The 22074-nt window shown below is 34.7% G+C and overlaps 1 long non-coding RNA gene and 1 other non-coding gene across 2 annotated transcripts in view; both read left to right on the forward strand.

The window, feature by feature from the left end:
- Window positions 1–22074, forward strand: part of LOC149500181 (uncharacterized) — a 574180-nt gene that overhangs the window by 15054 nt on the left and 537052 nt on the right. The window lies entirely within an intron of this gene.
- Window positions 6315–6387, forward strand: TRNAV-AAC (transfer RNA valine (anticodon AAC)). Its single transcript has one exon. It is a non-coding gene; the product is annotated as a tRNA-Val (tRNA).

The raw sequence follows: 22074 nt of genomic DNA on the forward strand, positions 1-22074 counted from the left end.
TTTTACATTCTTCATACGATTAATAGAAGTTTTTGTCATAAATACAAGCATTTTTAAAATTGTAATTTTAAATTTTGTATATAAATAACACAGTTCCCCCTAAGCCAGGCTTCATCAGCCCAGTAGGTGTAAAGCAGCTATCGTAATACAAAGATATCTTAAATGTCGCTGCTCCCCTTAAGATATTGTCGTTGCTACAGTATTTTAGTGTAATAACTCAAAACCTCTTCACACTGTAAATAAACAGCACGGCCATCCTGACAATAAAGCTATTTCGTTAAATTGTCTTTAATGTGTCACAGATATCAGAGGCATACAAATAAGTTATACATATAAATAATACTTTTTTTCTGATACACCACTACTATGCAAAGAATCTGGGCAGGGAATATTAGTTATATATTAATTGGTTTTACAAAGAAAAACAAATATATCAGTAAAGAAATAAAGGCGATTATCAATCAAAATATACGGTTATAAGACTGGTTTTTACTGGTGGTGGGACCTCTTGTGAGTCCGCGCGGGTAGGTACCACCGCCCCGCCTATTTCTGCCGTGAAGCAGTAATGCGTTTCGGTTTGAAGGGTGGGGTAGCCGTTGTGACACTAATGAGACCTTAGAACTATATCTCAAGGTGTGTGGCGCATTTACGTTATAGATGTCTATGGGCTCCAGTAACCACTTAACACCAGGTGGGCTGTGAGCTCGTCCACACATCTCAGCAATAAAAAAAAAAAAAAATAAGAATGTGGTGGGTAGCCATCATACAACGTAAGATATTTGACTGATGCCTGAATCTCGCTTATGACATTTTCAAGATAAGCTTGCATATATACAAGTTCCGAGCAACAATATTCGGACCGTCGGTCTACGGGCAATATCACCCGCTTGGTGGAAAATCTTTCCTTTCATTCGTTATATCCCCACAAGAACAAGGTGTCCTCCGATTACTTTCCATGCATTCTGCCCCTCACTCTCCTAATTAACTCCATCCTTTTGTATCCTCATTACACTACCTATCACGAAATAATACCTATAAATGTGCGTTATGATCTGGACCTTCGATAGCCGTTTCTCAGATGCAATTAATTTTTTTTATTCCGTAATTGAGCCGCCTAAGACCAAGTGAACTGTGATGTCTTTCATCCTAACCTATTTTTTAAACTGATCACGAGGATATATTTGGTGAACTATTTTGAAATTCGAATTTAGAGAACACAGACACTGGAAAGAAAGTTTGTTGTCCAAAGCCCATACTTGAAACAAAGAACGCGTGAATTTACTTTTAAGTTCAGAATTTGTATGAAAATCTTTTGGTGTTTGGCATTGCGCCAAAAGATCAAGTTGAGCCTGACTGTCGGCTAACCGCGGTCTGAGATAACCTAATATCTGACTTTACGTTTTCCCGCCACTGAGGTCTGTGAGCAAGTGTTGTGGTAACAGCGTTTATACATATAATATGAAAGGATTTTTGTTTTCGCACTAATAGTATTAGCTTTAAAATGTTTCCAGTTTTGTCTATTTTCATTTTGTTACATAGCACTAAATTAATACAGCAATGATTGTTATATTATGATTAAATACACCTAAATATACGTTATATTCTACTGCTTGTTTAGATATTTGTTCGAGCTTTACGCAAAATAGATTCGAATGATTTAATTAAAACTTTTTATTATTATTATGCTAGTTTGTTTTTCGCTTGAAAATAAAACTTTTTTTTTCATAATAGTATTTTAGCTATATCCGGAGAATAGTTATAAGGGTTTTCAGTAGCAAATTCCGATTTAGTTTGGATCTAAGTACTATTTGTAATCCAATATAACGGCTCACTGCGTAGCTAAACCTCAAAGCCTATTTTCGAATATCTAATTCTGAAATTGTTACTCAAATTAATAATTTATGAACCTTTTAACGCGAAGCAATTGATTGACAATTAGATTAGGTGATATTAAATGAACAACACAGGATGTACAAAACAAATTCAGATATCATCTGGAACAAACAAATTTAGTTTAAAAGTCATCATATGTTGTGAGCTTGTTGTAAAACAATAATTTTCAACCAGAGCTAATGCTTGAAGTAGTTAATCATTAATCACAATTTAAAGTAAACATAAATTCTCTAATTGCTCGAAATAAAAGTAATACCTGTTCATCGCCTACAAAAAAAAATCTTTCCATAGCCAGGGTATAATTTATTACAATAAATCCTCAGTGCTATTGTATATTTAGAGTTTAAAAGCTTATACAATAACCATGAGGCTTACTACATAGTTAAGGTTAATGATAAAAGTATAACAGTATGAACTGATATTTTGCCAAAACTCGATAACGCAGAACTGTTTCTTCTAATTCAATTCATCTTTATTATGTGTAAAAATTTAGTAATATTTTCTAAATTGGAAAAGAGTGAAACTTTTAGTTTCATGTTAACTTCTCAGTGGTGAAACTGCATTCCGAATCGTAGTTAAAGTCATGACGAACTAAAAGCGCTCGTGAAGATCCACTTGAATAAAAAAAAATTGTTAGATTTTTCGAATCAGCTTTTTTATACCTAGTAGAAGAGTCCCGGGTATTTCTTTCCTTAAGATGAAGTTAAACACAAATCACCTAAATCGCAAAATCTTGTAAGCTCATTGATTGTGTTTAGTAATATAATATATAAATGGAATTAAGTTTAAAACTTTTGAATTTTAAGAGTCCGTGCTCTAAATAATAACAAAAACAGCAATTCTCAAGAGAATTAATAGAGACATTGATGGCACCGAAATAACACGAATGTTTTGAATTAACCTACAATATATTAGAATTATTATGCTTGGGTCTTCCTACTAACATTTTATTACGACCCTAGGGGTTGGTTGAACTAAATTGAAGTAATATAGAAAATTAAGGTCACAAATTATGATGCTAACGGTAAAACTAATATTTGAATTTGTGACTTTAAATTGAATCAAAAAATTTGATGTTATATTTTTAGTGGATAGATTTAAGCTGCAGTTTGATAGTTTTTAATGCTTCCACCGTGTAGCTTTCTACAAAGTCATTTACTCTGATGGAGATAGTGTATAGTAGATAATTGAAGTTGAAACTAATTCTTGTTTTATTGGAATTGAAAATCGTTTAGAAAATTTAGAAGTGCCAAATGAGCAATTTTAGTAACCTCGTTTATAGAAATTTGCATAAGCCTTGGTTCAAATCTCATTCTAGTAAATTTATATTTGCGTAATGACTATAGAGTATATATACATGTATGATGTAAAAATATATCTGAGGCTAGATAGAAGATTTTTGCAGCATGATACTTTTTGACATAAAACAACATAAAACCTTTTCAATCCATAAAAACAGTGACAAAACCATTGCATTGACATATCAACATTGAAAAAAATATGAAATCGGACATGGGTACAACACATTTGTATGTTATAAGTAGCGTGGGTCAGATCAGGTGAACAGAATGCATACAGAGAATTAAATGAGTCATACAGGGAAGAGAAAAAGAAAAGAGCATGTCAGTAAGCGCTAAATGGCTATTGAGAGCATTATTAATGCCACGGTTACAGTCTAACTTTCTTCTAAAAACTTCTAAAAATCCAAAGACTTCTAAATGAAATACTTAAGCTTGAAGTGGCGATGTTATTTCTGCAATATTATCCCTAAAATACCCGAAACATCTAAGCAGAACACAAGCAAAATATTAATTAAAACTGCAATGTAACCACTGTGCGCCATAGTCCCTTAGGAGGAAATTGTCGTTCTCTCCACTTTATTAATACTAGAGGTCCCGCAGTAGTCGAAATTCGACTATAATTAATTGGCATTGTAAGTTTGTACACTATTATGATTGTATTTTATACTTCTATAATCACAAATTTCGCCAAGACTACACTATAAAAAATATTAACAAAGACAAACAATATTTAATGTATTCTCAATTTGACAACAGACGTCAAGAACAAAAGTTTGACAATAAATAGTATGCATGCGTGTGTACGTCAAATATATGGTATGTAGTGTGTGTAATGTTTTCTTTATTGATTTAATGTATCTTTTTTGCATTATTTTAGAAAAATATTAGCATTGTGCACTTCTTCTCTATATTCTCTATAAGTGTGGAAAATTTCATACTCCTCCGTCCGCGCAATTTTCGTAAAAAGGGATACAAAGTTTTTGCTTCACGTATTATAATATATAGATGTGTTTCTAGAACTTCTTCTATTTGTTTAATAGCGCAATATTCCATCGCTCTTATCAGCAAATTGAACTTAGTAGTGTAACGTGCAATAAAAAGCATTTTGAACTTTCATAGCTGAAATTTCTCTTTTAGCCGCCATCTCGCAAGGGTGGCCCATGCATCAAGTCTGCAAGCGAAACAACACAATATTCCACTTACCTCGCGGTTGTTGACAACGAAATCAACTACTACCGAACTTTGTTGTTGTGCTATAAAACATAACTATGTGTCATAATGACGATACAGTTGTGGAATCAGGGTAGCTTTTAATAATTTTATAAATGAAAAATAACATTGAAGTAGCAAGTACAAACTTGGATTGGTATAAAATTGAAAAGCAAAGATCATTATTTAATTGTCTTGGAATGAGGTATTTGATTGAAGCTGTAATTAATGTTTTATACTAAATTTTCTTCAATAGAACAAGCAATGAAATCTTCAATCATTGGGACATTACTTAAAAAATAAATAAAGTAAGACTTACTAGCGATGAATTTTTTTTTATTGCTTGGTTTAGTGGATGAGCTCACGGCCCACCTGATGTTAAGAGGTCACCGGAGCCCATAGACAGTTTGTACAGTTTGTACAATACAATCATGTATGTACAATTAACTTGTACAGTACAAGTATTAAAGGAAAAATGTTGCAATATTAGGACTATTATTATCATTGCGTCATCGTGCACTTTACTATTGCTGAACATATTATATAGGTTCATTTAGTGTTGGAATTTCTCGTTATAAAAAAGTTTTTCGCTTTTACCTCAAGTAATAAATAACTACGGTTTTGTAGTTGAAAATACTTATTTTCTCACATGAATACTGACATAAATGAATACTGTATTTACCTTTCCTCAATCACCACACAGCCACGATGCTAACATTCATCGCAATGCGCGATTGCAAAACGATTTCCAACTAATTCCCAGGGGCGAAGCCTTTGAATGTTTTAAAATCTAACCATGATTGAAATTTCATATAAACTTCACTTGTCACATATACCGAAACAATCTGTCTGATAAATCCATTTTTCTTTAGACAAACGTCCAATTGATTACAGCGCTACATCATAACCAGATGGAAAAAAAGGATTTATTATCCTCTGGGAGCTGAACGGGTGACCTTCGTTTCCGTTGGACACTGAAAAAATATTAGAGCTGTAAATCTGTACATGATGACATCTGGGACTGGTTTTTTCAACGGAGAATTCAGACGTTGTAGAGAAAATCTTATTTGGACTATGGATTTGAGAACTTGACTGCGAAATTCTGTTTGCTCTTACGTATTCAGGTGCTGAGGTATTCATTCATATTATTTACAAGCTTACATGTTAAATTTACTTGCATTAATTTACAAATTTGAAAGTATTACTTATATATTTTTATTTATTTATAGTAATATAATTTTACTGTGAAATATATGAAAAACAAGCAAAGGAATAGCCTACATATTTGTTGTTCGATCATATGATAGAAGATAGCCTTGAAGATGATGTAGGAAGGATCTCTGTAACGTCCAGTCGGATATCGAACAGGATATCAGGGATATCAGCCAGCTGACCACAGCTTTGAGGTCGGCTGGCTGGTGCTGAGGGTTTTCTTCTTTCTTTCGACTGATCAATACCCTATCCCCTCTACCGAGAGTACCTGATCTTTCAATAACAGCTTTTTGTTTTTTGGACCTTCGTTTCCCAGCCTTGAATTGGACCGACCCGTATCTTCCCTTGGGAGTCGTTAAAGAATACTAAGGTACTTCTTCTGACTATCGTCTTATGCTAACGATAGCATTACCAAGGAAGATTGACATGAGTCAGGCAGGTGCCTGCAGCTGGTGGTAAAGCGTGTTTTAGGCAAATTGTACACGATTAGGTACCACCACTTTGCGAAGCAGTCTTACTGTTGCGAAGCAGTCTTACGTTGCGGACAGTTATAATTAAGATGTCGACTTCGTACCATAAGGCGCATGGTGGGATTCATGTCGTGATGTGTATGAGCTCCGATAAACATCTAAGTGAACCGTTCGCTATTTTGCTTCTTTAATAAATTATATATTGTAAAATTTGAGCATCACGCTTAAAGTTTCCGTGGTGTAGCGGTTATCACATCTGCCTAACACGCAGAAGGCCCCCGGTTCGATCCCGGGCGGAAACATTCGTTTTTGCTTTGTTTATTTCGTGTTTATAAAATAAAGTTTTTTTATATAATTTGATGCAAGCAGAACAGTAATTAAAGACCTAAGACTAATTGTGAAATAATGAAGTCTGATTATATTGAAATTTCTGGATTCAAGCGCGCTTGTTAATCGTTTTTTTGTTTTTTAATGCATCTTACATGATAAACGTCATGAGCTACACGACCATGTATATTACGTTTAAAAATTGACACACAAATCTGAAATTTGTGAACTATTTTAATACATACACTAACATCAAAACATAAAACACAATATAAACGACATCAGTTCAAATTGAAAACTTCATTCAAATTCATTAAGCTATTGTAGATTCTATTACAAGGTTATTTTAATTGATGATTATTTAGATAAGGGTCCTTGAATATAGATCTGATAGATATGATTATTTAGATACATCAAACACTCATTCAAACAACAGTAAAAATTGTATTTTGTTTTTTTCAAAATCGATTAAAAAATTCACGGAAAAAATAACTATCAAAATGAATAAATTTCGTATACGCTTTAGTTTGTATTAATATAAAGATTAAGCCCAACTATCGACTATATTCAAAGAGTATTTAATATCTGAACGAAATAATAGTATCCTTCATCGTTCCTTAAATAAAGCGATTCAAAAAAAAAACATTTATCCATCAAATAACCCTTTCAATGCGTGTAAACACGGGATCCTGCCGCATTAGCTTACATTTACACCAAATTTACATTTTACTATACATGAAAGCGTAAAGCTTGAAATATAAAGCCACTTTTTTGGAATAGATTTTTTTGCTGCCAGAATTTCGTTTGATCATCGGATATGTGAATTATTCTGCCTTATTATATGTATTTTATTTCGTATTGTAACTCTCGTCTCGAATCATCCATAGAGTCCATAAAACAAGAAATAACGTTAAATTAACTCGACCGCCGCAAGACGAAATGTTCTACACAAATTGAATTCTTTGTCTCCATTTTATCAGATATTTTTGGCATCTATTAAATGGGAAACATGATATTGTAAGCTTCGAACAACTTTCATTACGGGCCTATCACTATGCAATACAAAATTAAACTTATATGAGTCCTTTTAGTGCTGAATGTTTTAATTGCGTGATAGACTTCCTACTTCGATCCCGCTATGTCCAATTAATACGGATAAATATTTTTAATAGCTTCGAAGCAGGCCAGACGGGCTTACAGCTCATTTGAATTTTAATGATTAGCGTCGCGCATCGACGTTGTCAATGTAAGGGTTACAGCCAAGCCGGTGCCTTTAGCTAAAATTATTGTAACAGTTGATTTGATGTCACATATGTATACACTTCCCCCTGTTTATTGATAAGGCTGCCCGAAATAAAATATTTTAAATTCAGATCCACGTATTGAAAGCTAAGATAGCCGTTATCATTTTGTTATTTTTCGTCCTGGTCGTTTCACTCCTGACAGACTGATCATGATCGTTACGTAATATTGGAGAGGTTTGTTGATCCTTCCTGCTATCTTCTTCAAGGCCATTATGCTGCACATTAAGGAATTATTTAAGGCATCCTTAAAAGATTAGGATAATGAATAAACTGTTTTCGTACAACGTTTACCGAGTGAAGCGACAATAACTTCGCAGGTAACAAAGAGTGACAATTTAACTTAGTACTTAACTAATTTAGGTTCAATTATTAAAGTCGTAACTCAGAGTCCTGTGTGGTAAACAAGCATTCGCCGGTAATTTTAAAAGTAACTGTTATTGTTTATGTCAACAATCCTTTAAATATATAGTACTTACACACATAGCGTGAGATCTCGCGTGAGAAATAACTTTAATACGTAAAGCTTTCAGCAAAGCACTTCAATACACTGTAAGCATTCTAAATCAAATATAATCGGATAAAATCGTTGTATTGTTTCAGTGACTTGAGTGTGTATATATGTATAAAATAATATACATGATTAAAATCATAAGTTATGTTGATAAACAAAACATCAAGTAAAAACTCATTAAAGTGAAATATTTTGTAATAATACGTATGTATGTATATCTGTATATGTATATCTAGGCAAAGTAAAAAAAAAATCAGTACTTATTTACAAACACTGGTATTGCTGTTTTCGTTAAAAGATGTTTAAATTTTACCAAATATGTAGTTCTCCATCACACGACACAACAAAAAATTCATTACACAATTCTCAATAATAATTCAGCAACTGACATCCATTTGTTTAACACTCTCACAATGAAACGAAGTTTAACCCTAATAACTTTTAAACACACTTCAGGTACATTTCAATGTATACAAAGAATTTCTGCCTCCCGAATTACAGTCTATTTTATATCAAACAATTATCCCCAGTCGTTAGGCATTGTTACAGCGGACGTAATAAAGTTTTTAGGTTGAGTTTCAACGGGAACGTGTTAGTTGAATTCATTACATACAAGCGATATTGTAGCATTACGAAAGTGAAATGTTTAGTAAAATAGCCAAAAATTGTGAGGTGGATTTATCTACATATTAATACGTGAAGCAAAAAGTTTGTACCCCTTTTACGAAAATTGCCCGGACGGAGAAGTATGAAATTTCCTATACTTATCTATACTAATATTATAAAGAAGAAAGATTTGTTTGTTTTTTTGTATTGAATAGGCTCCGAAACTACTGAACCGATTTAAAAAATTCTTGCACTGTTTGGAAGCTACACTATCCCTGAGTGACATAGGCTATAATATTTTTTTTTTTAATTACGAATCCTAGCTAAAACTCCTATAATGTAACGCAAGGTGTAAAAAAATTACCGAAAATATTCTTTACATCGCGTGCGCTGCCAAAACTATTGATGATAGAATAAAGTAATCTATATCTACGCTAATATTATAAAGAGGAAAGATTTGTTTGCTTGTAGAGAATATAGAGAAGAAGTACAGAATGCTAATATATTTTTTAAATTATGTATAAAAAACACATTAAATCAATAAAAAGGCATTACACACACTACCATGTATTTGACACAACACATACTTAAAAATATACTTTTTGTTTACTGTCAATTGGGAAACTTTTGTTATTTTTAATGTCTCTGGTCGAATTGAGAATAGATTAATATCGTTTGTCTTTAATATTATTGATCTACAGTGCAGTTTTGGCGTATACTGTAATAATATTATCGAATTATAGCAGTGTTTGACAATAGAACCATAATAATATTTAAACTTATAATTTCAATTTCAACTACTGCGGGGCCACTAGTTTTATCAAATCGCTCGTGATCTAATAAGTAAGATAGGCGGTACTCTTGTAGCGAAAGATGTGACGAAGACTATACGAATTTAGTCTATTTTTACCGTGAAACTGTCATTACAGTTTTAAAGGTAGGTCAGTCGTTTTATGGTACAATTGAGACTTCAACCTCATATTTCAAGGTAGATTGCTGCACTCAGGTGGGCTAGGCTCTAGTAACAATGTCGGATGAACCCTGAACTGAAGCAGAAATATAATTTCCTTAGCAAATTTATGTAACAGTTGATAAAACCATTTAATGAGTACCACTCTAAATAAGAAGAATGAGATTAAATCTTAAACCAATATTTATCAATCAGTGATTTGGCTTTGTTTTACCAATTAAGCTATTAATATCACATATTATTAAGCTATTACTTCATTTCTGTGAAACTAAACATTAGTATGTGACTGTCAATTTGGCATCTGTTAAATTTTTATTAATTATATTAAATTAGCTTTCTATTCTTTATTTGACATCGTTATAAGGATAGTAAATAAGCGTTCGTTTGTAACTAAAAGCACCCATTAACGTTATCGTTTATTCGGCTTGTGGCTTTGTCACTGTCGCGCCTTTCTTAACCTTACTTCTGGGAGTGTTCATTTAATACAACCTTAAATGAAAGTTCCATCACTTGTCGACTGTTGAGTTACGCGCTACACAAAGCGATTCACAAAGTAACTTACGTTTGTTCAGAGGCCTGACAGTAGCATTAAGATTTACGGAAAGTGTCAAGCATAAAATATATTTTGTTCAATATGATAATTTCGTGAATTATTTTATGTCTTTCGATAGCGAAAATGAAATTTGGAAAAAGAAAACTTGTTTCCAGAAATGTTTGTCGATAATGTCTAAGCTAGATAGCGGTCAATGGCTGTAATAGAAAACAAATCAATCAATCAGTTTTTTGACAACTGACAAAATGGAAATTTATTTGTTCGTCTTTTCATAATAATTTATAGGTAGTACGAGAGTAAATTAAAAAAATTTTTTGGAGTTTATTGGAGTTTACTCCTTTAGAATCGATTTACATATATAGGCCCGGGGTATGAAAATTATGGGGACCAAAATCGTACTAGCATGTCACACGAAATGCGTTATGCGCCTGATTGGCTCCTGATTGCGTGATGCGTGCGCGCGCCAATCAAAATCGTACTAGCATGTCACACGAAATGCGTTATGCGCCTGATTGGCTCCTGATTGCGTGATGCGTGCGCGCGCCAATCAAAATCGTACTAGCATGTCACACGAAATGCGTTATGCGCCTGATTGGCTCCTGATTGCGTGATGCGTGCGCGCGCCAATCAGGAGCCAACGCGCGGCCGCGTTATCGCAGGTGACGCCGGGCTGCTGCGCCGGCAGTCCGCCACAAAGCCTCGTACTGATCGCGCGTTTCTCTCATTATTGTATTTTCATATATTTGTTAGTCGTTTGTTTTGTGTCTCGTTAATTTGTTAATAATCTGTAGTGTATCGTGTTGTCGTAATATAGAACTATTTCTCGTATTGTTTCGTTTAATTTTTTATATCCAGTAAACTCCAGTCGTGCGTCGGAGCGGACACACACACTTTTTTTTCTTAGAAACCAGAAAAGTATAGCAACATTAGGGTTTTTGCGAATCTAAAAGTTTTAGTAAGGCACTTGTCAGTTTTCGTTAATATTGCAATAATCGTGTAATTAAACTGAAACATTACATAAATCACCTGTTTCATTATCTTAAGGTACGTAATATTAGATTCCAAGTAAACCAATAAACTTAATCATATGATTGAAACGATATTTTAGTTATAATATTTTCCTCGGTTTTCGCGAGCTGTAAATATAATTAAAACTATTCTTATGGTTTAATATCGCACTTTTATTGTCCTCATATTATTTGCAACGTTTCGAATACTTTACACACTTTACAGTTTCAGTGGCTAGACGACTGTGTTTTAATATTTTAATTTTAAAATGATTATATGAGTCGTCTATTATCAAAGGCGGCAATCTGTACATTTGGACAAAAAAATTTTATTGATATGTCAATACAGATTTATTTGAATATAATCGTCTCCTTCAAAGAATACGGTTCAAAACCTGCATTAAATAAAGGTTAATAGTTAACCTGTTATTTATCTAAGATGTCGTTCCGAAGAGTTTTGTGACTGCCAATGGAATACAAAGTCAATAATTCGTTTTTCTGATTTACCAATCATTGTCCAAAAGTCAGATTGCCGCCTTTGATAATAGTCGACTCATATATTGATAAGAAAAATATAACCTTCAACTGTGAAGTATGATTAAGAACGCTAAAGGCATGTGTGAAAATAAATTAATTTTGCGTTCTTCGTGTAGAATAGCAGATTTATAGTGATTTCTAGAATAGCTAATATTGAACTGCAATTATGATTTCTAGAATAGCAGATGTTGATCTGCAATAATGAAATATCCTGTTCGAATATCAGAGTCAATCGAAAATTCAACTTGCAAATTTGCTAGGTTACAGGTGTCGATGTGTTTCTAAATTTACTAAGTTTCTAAATGGAAGATATGAAGTTATGACTGCAGAGTTACCGAGATCGAAAAAAAAACCACGTGTGACACTCGAGGACTGCCGCGGTAAAGCTATTGCATAGCATTTTTTATCAACTAACTATTTTGAACTGATGCAATTATAATTAGACAATAATAATTTAACATTAAAACAATAATAAAATAAAACCACGCTATATTTATAAACATTAACAAAAGCAAAACATTAACTCTCCCCTTTACTCTCTTAAACTAGATCGCGCGAGAGAGACATGGGCAGACTTTTCATGATGAGCATGCATTTGACGTCGCATTGTGCGACGTCACGCCGTGCGCTTATTCACAAACACTACACAAGCGCAACGTTTGAATGTGTTGAACGCGAGCTACATGCTAGGCGGAGTGGGGATGTTAGGTTTTATTTTCGTTACGGAATTTCTTGATTCGGTCGCCGCGCTCAAAGCCCGCGATAAAAGCTATGCAATAGCTTAATAATTCGAGTAGATAATGCGATACGGTGTACTTAACTGATTATCGGATTATATCATAGTTGTGTTTTTTTTTTCATACAAATGAACTCAAAAATTGAATAACACCGACCGATTAGTATAAGGATTACAAAATTGAGCTCCTACATATAAAAGATAAAATTGAGAATAAAATTTATACATAACTCTACTGAAATTAATAATAAACGAAAGTGCTAGTAAATATTAATAAACTCTTAAGAATAAGTACTGAAGGTTTATTGACTCGTAAATAAACAAGTATTACTCTTAATAGATTCTTACATGGACGCGGTAATAAACTATATTTAGTTCTGCTCGTTCAATACGATAATACGAGTCCAATGTCATTACTTCATTAACTACACGAGTGTTCAGAAAACTGAAGCCGTATTTTTCTAAGCCCGTAGGTCAATGTTAACCTTGTATTGTAATGTCGCTTTTACTTAAGTTAAGTAAATTACAGACGTATGTATATTGTTTTTTTTTTTAAATAAATAAGTATTTACTAACAATCACGCCAGTTAGCGTGGCGTGATTGTTAGTCCCGTGCTAAGTTCGTAAAGAACTTGTGTTACAGGTACCAGATAACGGAAATAAATGTAAGATTTTTATTATACACATACATATATTTAATATACATCACTGTGTAGTAACCATGTTACTTACCACTACATCAGACTGCTGTTAAAGTGAATAAACCATTAATTACAGATGCGAGTTATTATTATTATTTTTAATTTGATTAACCATACGTATGAACTTGTCTTTGAACATTTTTTATTTTCCCATTTGAGAAACATTTATGATCTGTGTATATAACTTTTAATACTTGCATTGATTTAATTTCACCAAAGAGTAATCTAACGAAGAAACGATTACACTACGAATTACATTGTGGAATGTGAAAAAACAGTTGATTGATTTTAGACTATAGTGAAATATCCAACAATGATCTCAAAAAGAACATAAATAATAGTTTAAAAACCTAACAAAATACGCTTTTACACAAAATCCCTCTAAAAAATAGAAAATAAATTTTAATAAATTTGAATTAAAAATAGTGTAAGAAAAAATGATTTTATTGTAAAAAAATCGTGGGGTGCATGGTATAAGCAGTTATAAATATTTTATGAGCAGATATGAGTAGAACGGTTATTTTGATAATATCCTGAAAAGTACCCCAGGTTTTTTTTACAATCAAATAATTTTTTTCTAACATTATTTTTAATTGAAATTAAAATTTATATTCTATTTTTTTTTTGATTTTCTATAAAAGTGTTTTTTTTTTTAAATATTGAATTGTCATCGGTCCTTAATAAGTATACCAAATTTCGAGTCAATCCGTCAAAATCATGTACAAAGATTCTGTTACAAACATATATACGTCTGAAGCTAATAAAAGCGTATTAATATTTAAAACTGTTGGACTTTCAGCGGGAAAGCGAAATGTCAAATTCCGTTGTTTCTCCATTTGTTTTAATATGTTAGCTCAATGCTTCATCATGTTCAAACGTACAATAATAGTGACCCATTAACAGCTTAGTAGCTGTGGAAATGCGCAAAGGTGGAAAAATGAAATGAAATCACTGTACGTGGCTTTTCGGGCTCTCCCAAAACGTCCATTGAACTCTCAGTAAATTCGCACCATTTTAAAGAGAGGTTTTTTTTTCATTTCATATCATCCAATAGCTACATCGTTTTATTAAATCTTGTCAGTAAATTTCTTTCCATTTCATGTTTCATGCAACAGATAAACATACTTCAGCCAAGACAAGACCTGGCTTCAGGTTGTGTGATAAAAGATATGTCTGTATGGCCTGTGTTCCTTTTACTTTTCCGATGGACAATTTTTTTTATTGCTTAAATGGGTGTACGAGCTCACAGCCCACCTGGTGTTAAGTGATTACTGGAGCCCATAGACATCTACAACGTAAATGTGCCACCCACCTTGAGATATAAGTTCTAACGTCTCAAGAATCATCTCTCAACGACCCTTCAAACCGAAACGCATTTCTGCTTCACGGCAGAAATAAGCAGGGTAGTGGGTACCTACTCGTGCGGGCTCACAAGAGTTTCTACCACCAGTAAAAAACGACAACAACAAATCAAGAAACAAATCAAATAAGCATCTGTCAAACAGTGAAATCGAGTTTTTTTTTTAGATAAGTTTCAATTTGGAAACATGGATTGTATTAAAAAAGCAGTTAAACTAATATGTACAGTAATAGCGAAAACTTATTTCAGATGGTCATGGTGAAACTTTGTGGCTTTAGAGAAATCGGCCATTAGTAAAATAATATCAGATCTGTTGTTGATCGATTGTTTAGGTATTAGACACAGCACAGCTTCATGATCGATAGCTGCTTAATGTCCATTCTTAGCATACAATAAGCTTTAACCTCTTTTCCTATATATGACTTGTATTATCTATGCTAGTACAAAATACGTATAATTTTTATCTATCTATTTCTCACTGTACTTGTCTACGTTGGTCATATAATTTGTTTGCTATTTAAGTCAAGCTGCTTAACATCGCCTTGTTCTGAACTTTATAACTAAATTGTCATTTTTATCCCCTTTCTCCTAATCTCCCTTTAAGCCATTATAATTTTTTATTTAAAGATTAAGCCTAGATTAAAATCTGAAATTCTTTATTGCTTCACCCTTTTTATGCGCGTTTTAATTGTAATTCGGGTTAATTACGGTGGAGCTAGATGATAAATGTCATCCTTTTGAAATTATGTCGTGCGAAAGAAATTAAAGGCCGTTAGTGTCAGACATGAAGGAAAAAATGTCTCGTTCGCGACGTAGACTTAGAAAGCTTATAGAACTGATAAAATCCATTAACTGTAGAGAATATTGACATATATTTAAAAAAGTACACAACATTCACACTTAAAATGGTATTTATGTTTTTTTTTTATTTTGTAAAATGGTTTCCAAGGACGTCCGGTGTATATAATTGTATTCTAGATCATCACTAAGAAATTACAAATTTGCGGTAACCCACTAGTAGTACCGAGGGAACCGGTGGTCGTGTAGCCCGCCGCCGCCGTTCCGGCGTCTGTGAGACGGCGGGATGTTCTGGGTCAACCCTGTCGTCCCTGTCCCGCCGTCTCAATAGCACCGTCTCCTGCCAGGAATAAAAAAATAATAATAAAATAAAAAACAGAAATGTGGTGTCGTGGGACACCAGGTAGGAACGAAGTTCCTTCGGCTAATGTAGAATCGACACAATTTGCAAAAAAAAAATCGTGCTCAATTTTATGTTGGTTTTCTTGATTTTTCTCTTAAATTTTGCTTTTATTTAAGTACAGGAAAGTATTTAGGAAATTCAGTATTTTAGGAAATAATAAATTACGTAAAATAAAAATAAAATCGTAATTCAAATTATCAATTAAAATAACAAAATATGTCTCTTTATTTTTGTTTGACAACATAAAATTACATAGAAATAGAAATAATTACAAAATAGAGAGAGAAGGGATGAGAGAACGAAAAGAAAGAGGGAGAAAGAGAAAGGTATTATACACTACTCGCTTGTGTACACGACTGTCGCGCCTGCGCACGTCTCATTTAACGGTTTTATATAACGGTTTTCAAAATCAAAATTTATTATGTTTTAAATAAATTGCAATAATATTATATAAGCGCGAATATGAAAAATTGTGGATTAAGCCACTTTTGCACTGAGGGTCTCATAATATATTGTACATTTTTTTTATTGCCCCTGTAGGCAGACGAGCATACGGCCCACCTGATGGTGAGTGGTTACCGTCGCCCATGGACTTCAGCAATTCCAGGGGCAGAGCCAAGCCGTTGCCTAATCATCAAATATGCAAACCAGCTTTTTTTATTACTTTTAACACTTTTTTAATGTTATATTATAACGTTCTTAATTTAAAATTTTAATGACAAAAACAAACTAAAACATCTTTTCCAGCGGCGGGATGTCTCAAGAAAAATTACGTTTCGGTACATTTACATTTAACGATAATTGGTTTACGATATTAAGTATTTTCGATTTCCTTGTCGTGTCTCTGCCGCGAATAAGCCTGCCTAAAGGTTTATTCCGGATGAAAAATTGACGCGGCCCGTTGTCGTCGAATATTTCATTAGGGCATGTACATAACATAGCTTTAATATCCCTAATATGTACGCTACTTAAGACGAATACGATTAACGTAATGCCTCGTTACGGGGCACATCAGATCTACACGTAAATTCTGTTATAAATGATGACGTAATGAAGGGTAAATTAATATTTGCGAGGGAAATACAAATTTGTTTTTAACGTTTAAACGTGGGTTACAGAAAAAGAAGCACGGTTTGCTTTTTTTGTGGAAGGGTGTGAATAGTTGCACGTGTAGAAAAAATTTACAAAATAACAGAAAAAGTATGTACTATACCGTTTTTTTTTTTAAATTTTTTATTACTTATATCGGTAGACGTGTTCACGATCAACTTGGTGCTAAGTGGTTACCGGAGCCCAAAAATATCTACAACGTAAATGCCGCCACCCACCCTAAGATATAACTTCTAAGGTCTCACTTTTAACAGTACAACAGCTACTCCTCCCTTCAAGCCAAACGCATTACTGCGTCACCTGCTTCTGCCGTGAAACAGCAATGCGTTCCGGTTTGAAGGATGGGGTGGCCGTTTTAACTATACTGAGACCTTAGAACTTATATCTCAAGGTGGATGGCAACATTTACGTTGTAGATGTGTATGGGCTCCAGTAACCACTTAACACCAGGCGGGCTGTGAGCTCGTCGAACCATATCATCAATAAAAAAAAATTTAACGCCTAAGAAGTTAATTGAACCAATTTTACTAGTTTCCACTTCGTCTGTTTTTATTTAAAGGCAAAAAAACTTACTTAGGAACCTTCGTTTTTATAACTATCTTAAATTTTACGATTTCCCTTTCTGGCTGATGTTACTACGATAAGTAAAGTTTTATGTTCGGACACTCGAGTTTGTATTGTTTGGCCCGAAGTTAGTACGTTAACATCGGTGCGTTAATTTTATTGCCATATCAAAGTACTGAAAAGAAAAGCTATCAAAAAGGCGGTTCATCACATAGGCAGCCGGTTGTTGCGATTGTCGTAAATCTAAACAAATACTACGAAGTTAGCAGGTTTGCTTTTCGTAAAGTTTTTTTTTTGTGGTATAGTTAATTTCCAACTTGTAATTACGTGTTAGACTGACTCATACATCTGGAATTCCTCTCTGAATCCATAATTTGAATTCATATTATTCATTGAGAAAGCCCGGAATTGCAATTCAATTCAATTATGCTCTACACATATTCTGATTATTTTCAGATTATGATTTTCTCAGATTGATTTGTAAGAATTATACTGACGAGCATTCTGAATTCCGGATCGGAATATTTAAGATTATGATTTCATAATGCGCGTGTTTCTATACATTCGAACACACACACACCGGAATCAGATTATGAATTATTTTATATATTAATACTATTTATTTTATATTTAATTATTTTATACTGTCGTAATTTTCTCGCCGTAATGTAGAACTGACTTTTCTTTACTCTGTTCACATTAAGAAGATGAATCCAGTGTATTCGTAAATTCAAACTATGAATTCCGACTCTGAATTCAGATAGGAATTTCGGATGCATGAGTCCAGCCTTACTTACTAAATGTAATGATTGGTCGCAGTTTCGACTTTACTTCGATTTTACTAGGAAGTTTTGAGAGGCAACTTGGTAGTAATACTGGTGATGGTAACCACTTAATAGGCCGAATACTAGTCTGCCGTCAAGGACATCAACAACCTGGCATACTTTATCAAGTACAGTATATTCGTCATCACAATTATATTTTTTAGGAAGGAAGGATTAATGTTGGCTACGTTACCTTTCCAGTTTCGATCCAGTATCAGATTCTAATACGATCAAGTGAAAACCGTATATAGAAAGCAATGAAGTTAAACCTCCTATGTTAATTTAAGCAATCGGTTAATAATAGCCTATTGATTGGTATTAGGGCATAGTGTGAGCCCGCTATGGTATTAGTATTACCACTCTCTATACAACTCTGCTACGCAAAGCAGACATACGATTTTTCCAAGATAATCTTGCATGTATTCAAAGCACAAGCTTCGAACAAACATCATTCGGACCGCCGGTTTGGTTAGAAAGAACAATCGCTCTCTGAAACATCTTCTTACCTTTCTCGTTTCCTAGAAACTGGAGACCGATAAGTGATAATATAGCAATAACTGACCTTGAATTGAAGATTCTTAATGAGCGTAACATAAAAACCAGTGGCTTCTATATTAAACGTTTCTTTCTTATGAAGACTAAAATATTTACATGAAAGAACGTAATTAATCCTCGAGCGTGTTATTACGGAACGAGCCCTCCGTATATCATCCCTAATTAACTGGACACACCGCCGGAATTCCTTATTACATACGCTGTACAGAATGCATAATTTTTAATAATGCGGTTTCCAAACAGGATCACCTTTTAAAGGTAAAAAGGGTTCGGTATGAGTCAAAATAGACTTTATTAGTCCTGATCACATAATTGGTAATAAAAATGTAATGTATGTACACACATCCAAATATTTACAAAACAAGCGTCTGTCTCTTTTCAATCGGTGTTAGATATTAAATGTATCAACGACCAGCATGTAAAAGCTTAAAATTAGCTTTAAAAACAATTTCAAGAACGTTTACACATTGTATATTTCGTGAACTATCGAAAATAAGAAGATAGTGATTGCTTATCTGAAATTTCAGTAATATTACGGAACTGTCATTATTAGAGTCAATGACATATATATGTAAGATTGAGGGTAGACATTATTTTGTTGAACACCAAGTTAAACGAAGTCACCTTTTGATTTCTGATTTAATCAACAATATGTTATCTTAACAATTCACTTTAACACTTGTCCAACTTTAACCAGTACGTACAACAGTCACTGAATCACACAACGTAACAAGGATATAGTAAGTGGACCAGGCAAACGCAGTCCAACGAATCTTCATTTCAAGGCACGTTCCGCCTTTTTATACTAGCCGGCGCAGCTGGCTTATGAGTCACTTCTGTTGCAGCTGTTGTTTACGAGTGGAACGACACGGCCGGCGCACCTGGCTTGTGTGAGTCACTCCTATTGCACGTGCTATATAACATAAATATCGTTAACGCCGTCACGGCCATACTGACGTGCGCTCGTCCTCGTGCGCGCATTCTTATGGTATGTCTGTGAACAACAAACGCGTTCGTTCATCCTGACATTAACGGATGCAACTTAAAACGTGGTCTATGATATTAACAATCTAGTACGGTTCGGTTCGCATAATTCTTCAGAAAATCCTATACTGGCTATAAATAACCTTCAGACTGCTTACATACCTGGGCCAGTTCATTTAAAACTCTTCAGGTATGTAAGTATGTCCCTTTTAACTTAGACCGGAATTGTTATCCCTTCAGTTTTTCGAACTGGACCGGATAAAGCTAGACCGAATCGCAATCCCTGTAGCTAATTGTTGTGGCTAATCTGGATGAAAATCTCTATAGCCAAGCCATTGGACCGGACAGACCCTTCAATGACTTCACACTTTCTTTTTTTTTTTTTTTCTCTTTTTTTTTTTTGCTAGTCCGGATTAACATCTCTCTAGCCACATACAATTCTCTTTTTTTTTTTTTTTAATCTGCGTGTTCGGTAGCGTTTGTAAAAACATTTCTTAAACCAGAACATTTATACGGAATTTCTTCAGAAATAGTGCGAGACCGACCATCGTTTTCTACATTTCCAACACCTGCACCTGAGGTGCCTGAGCTTACAGACATTGTATCACTACCCATAGACTATGTTTGCTGTATCGCTATTTGCGGACAAAAATGTCGCTTCTATTGTCAGTGATAGAGTCGTCATCATTAAGATCAGTTTCATGAACAAGATTAATTAACCCATCTGTGTACGCAGTCACGTCATCGTCACTATAATTTTCAGAAATTTCTAGTAGGCCTGACGGGCCTCGAGGTACTTCACGTAAGTTTTCATGGGGAAATTTGTACACTCTATTAGAACTATTTACATGTCTCAATTTATACCTATCGTTTTCCAAAACTGCAGTAATGTTGAAGGGACCTTTACATTTTCGGTCAACTTACGAAAACAAAATCCCCAGCGGAAAAGAGGTTGACTTTAGCTTTGCCTCGACTAAACCAAGCTTCTGTTTGTGCCCTTTTTTTTATGTTTTCGCCGGTCTTCGACCGTGCTAAATCAAGATCTAATCTAGAGGGATTATCACTCTGTTGAAACTTTAAGATATTTCAAGTGAACTACCCTGAACGGCAAACGTCTATTCTATTGGAGTAAACCCTGTTACTCGACAACGTGCACTATTAAGGGCGAGTTGAATATCCCCTAAGTGCTCTTACCATCATGATTGGTCTAAGTTACTTTCAGATCAAAGAGTGACTTGTTCATGAAACCGCTCACCATTGAATAAATTACTATGGCTTTGTTTTATAAGACTACATTCTGACCCTGAATGGAACATAAAGGGGAAGCCAAAACCACTTATCTGTAACACACTGAAGCTCTGGAACATACGTTGAGGTCTCTGGTTGGACCTGCCACAGCACCTGGAGCAGTGTCGTTTTTCTTCTTGTAGCGCATGGAACACCCAGAAGCTACATGACTCGCATCACCGCACACGTAACAGCTGACTTGCAGGCGAGAGCCGGGCGCCCACGGATGAGGAGGTTGTTCAGGTTTTGCTCACAGTCTCCTACGAGGCGGCGCGCCCTAGCGCAAGTGCAGCCGAAGCGCGGGGGCTCCAATATCGGCAGTCCGTGCTGGAGGCGTGGTCTCGTCGTTTGGCGGACCCGTCGGCCGGCCTCCGTACCGTCGAGGCGATCTGCCCGGTTCTCGCGGACTGGGTGGGCCGCGACCGCGGAAATCTCACCTCCGGCTACCTGTGCAGACTCACAAGACATTTTACCACCATGCAAACTTCTTACCGCAACAAATCTTACCAGCCACCACGCAAACTACAATTTTACGGGTTCCACCTCTCTTACACGATGTTACTCCCACACTGAGGAAGCCAACCGCGAACACATGTCAAGCACGCACAAGCACGCACTTCACCGGAAAAACCTGCATCCGCCAGCGGAACCCGAACACCGCCGCATCGCCAGACACGAACGCACCGGACGTCTTATCTTACAGGTCACGACGACTTCAGATGTGACAATTTTTCTTCCCCACGGAAACTTGCTTGCTTTCTTGTTTGCTTGCTTGCTGGAGCCCGAAGTCATCGAACGTGTAGTGTTATTGGTATTGAATCGAGTAGATTCTAAAATTTCAGCGACAATTCA

Source organism: Bombyx mandarina, chromosome 23, assembly GCF_030267445.1.
Source record: "Bombyx mandarina strain Sakado chromosome 23, ASM3026744v2".
Lineage (NCBI taxonomy): Eukaryota > Metazoa > Arthropoda > Insecta > Lepidoptera > Bombycidae > Bombyx > Bombyx mandarina.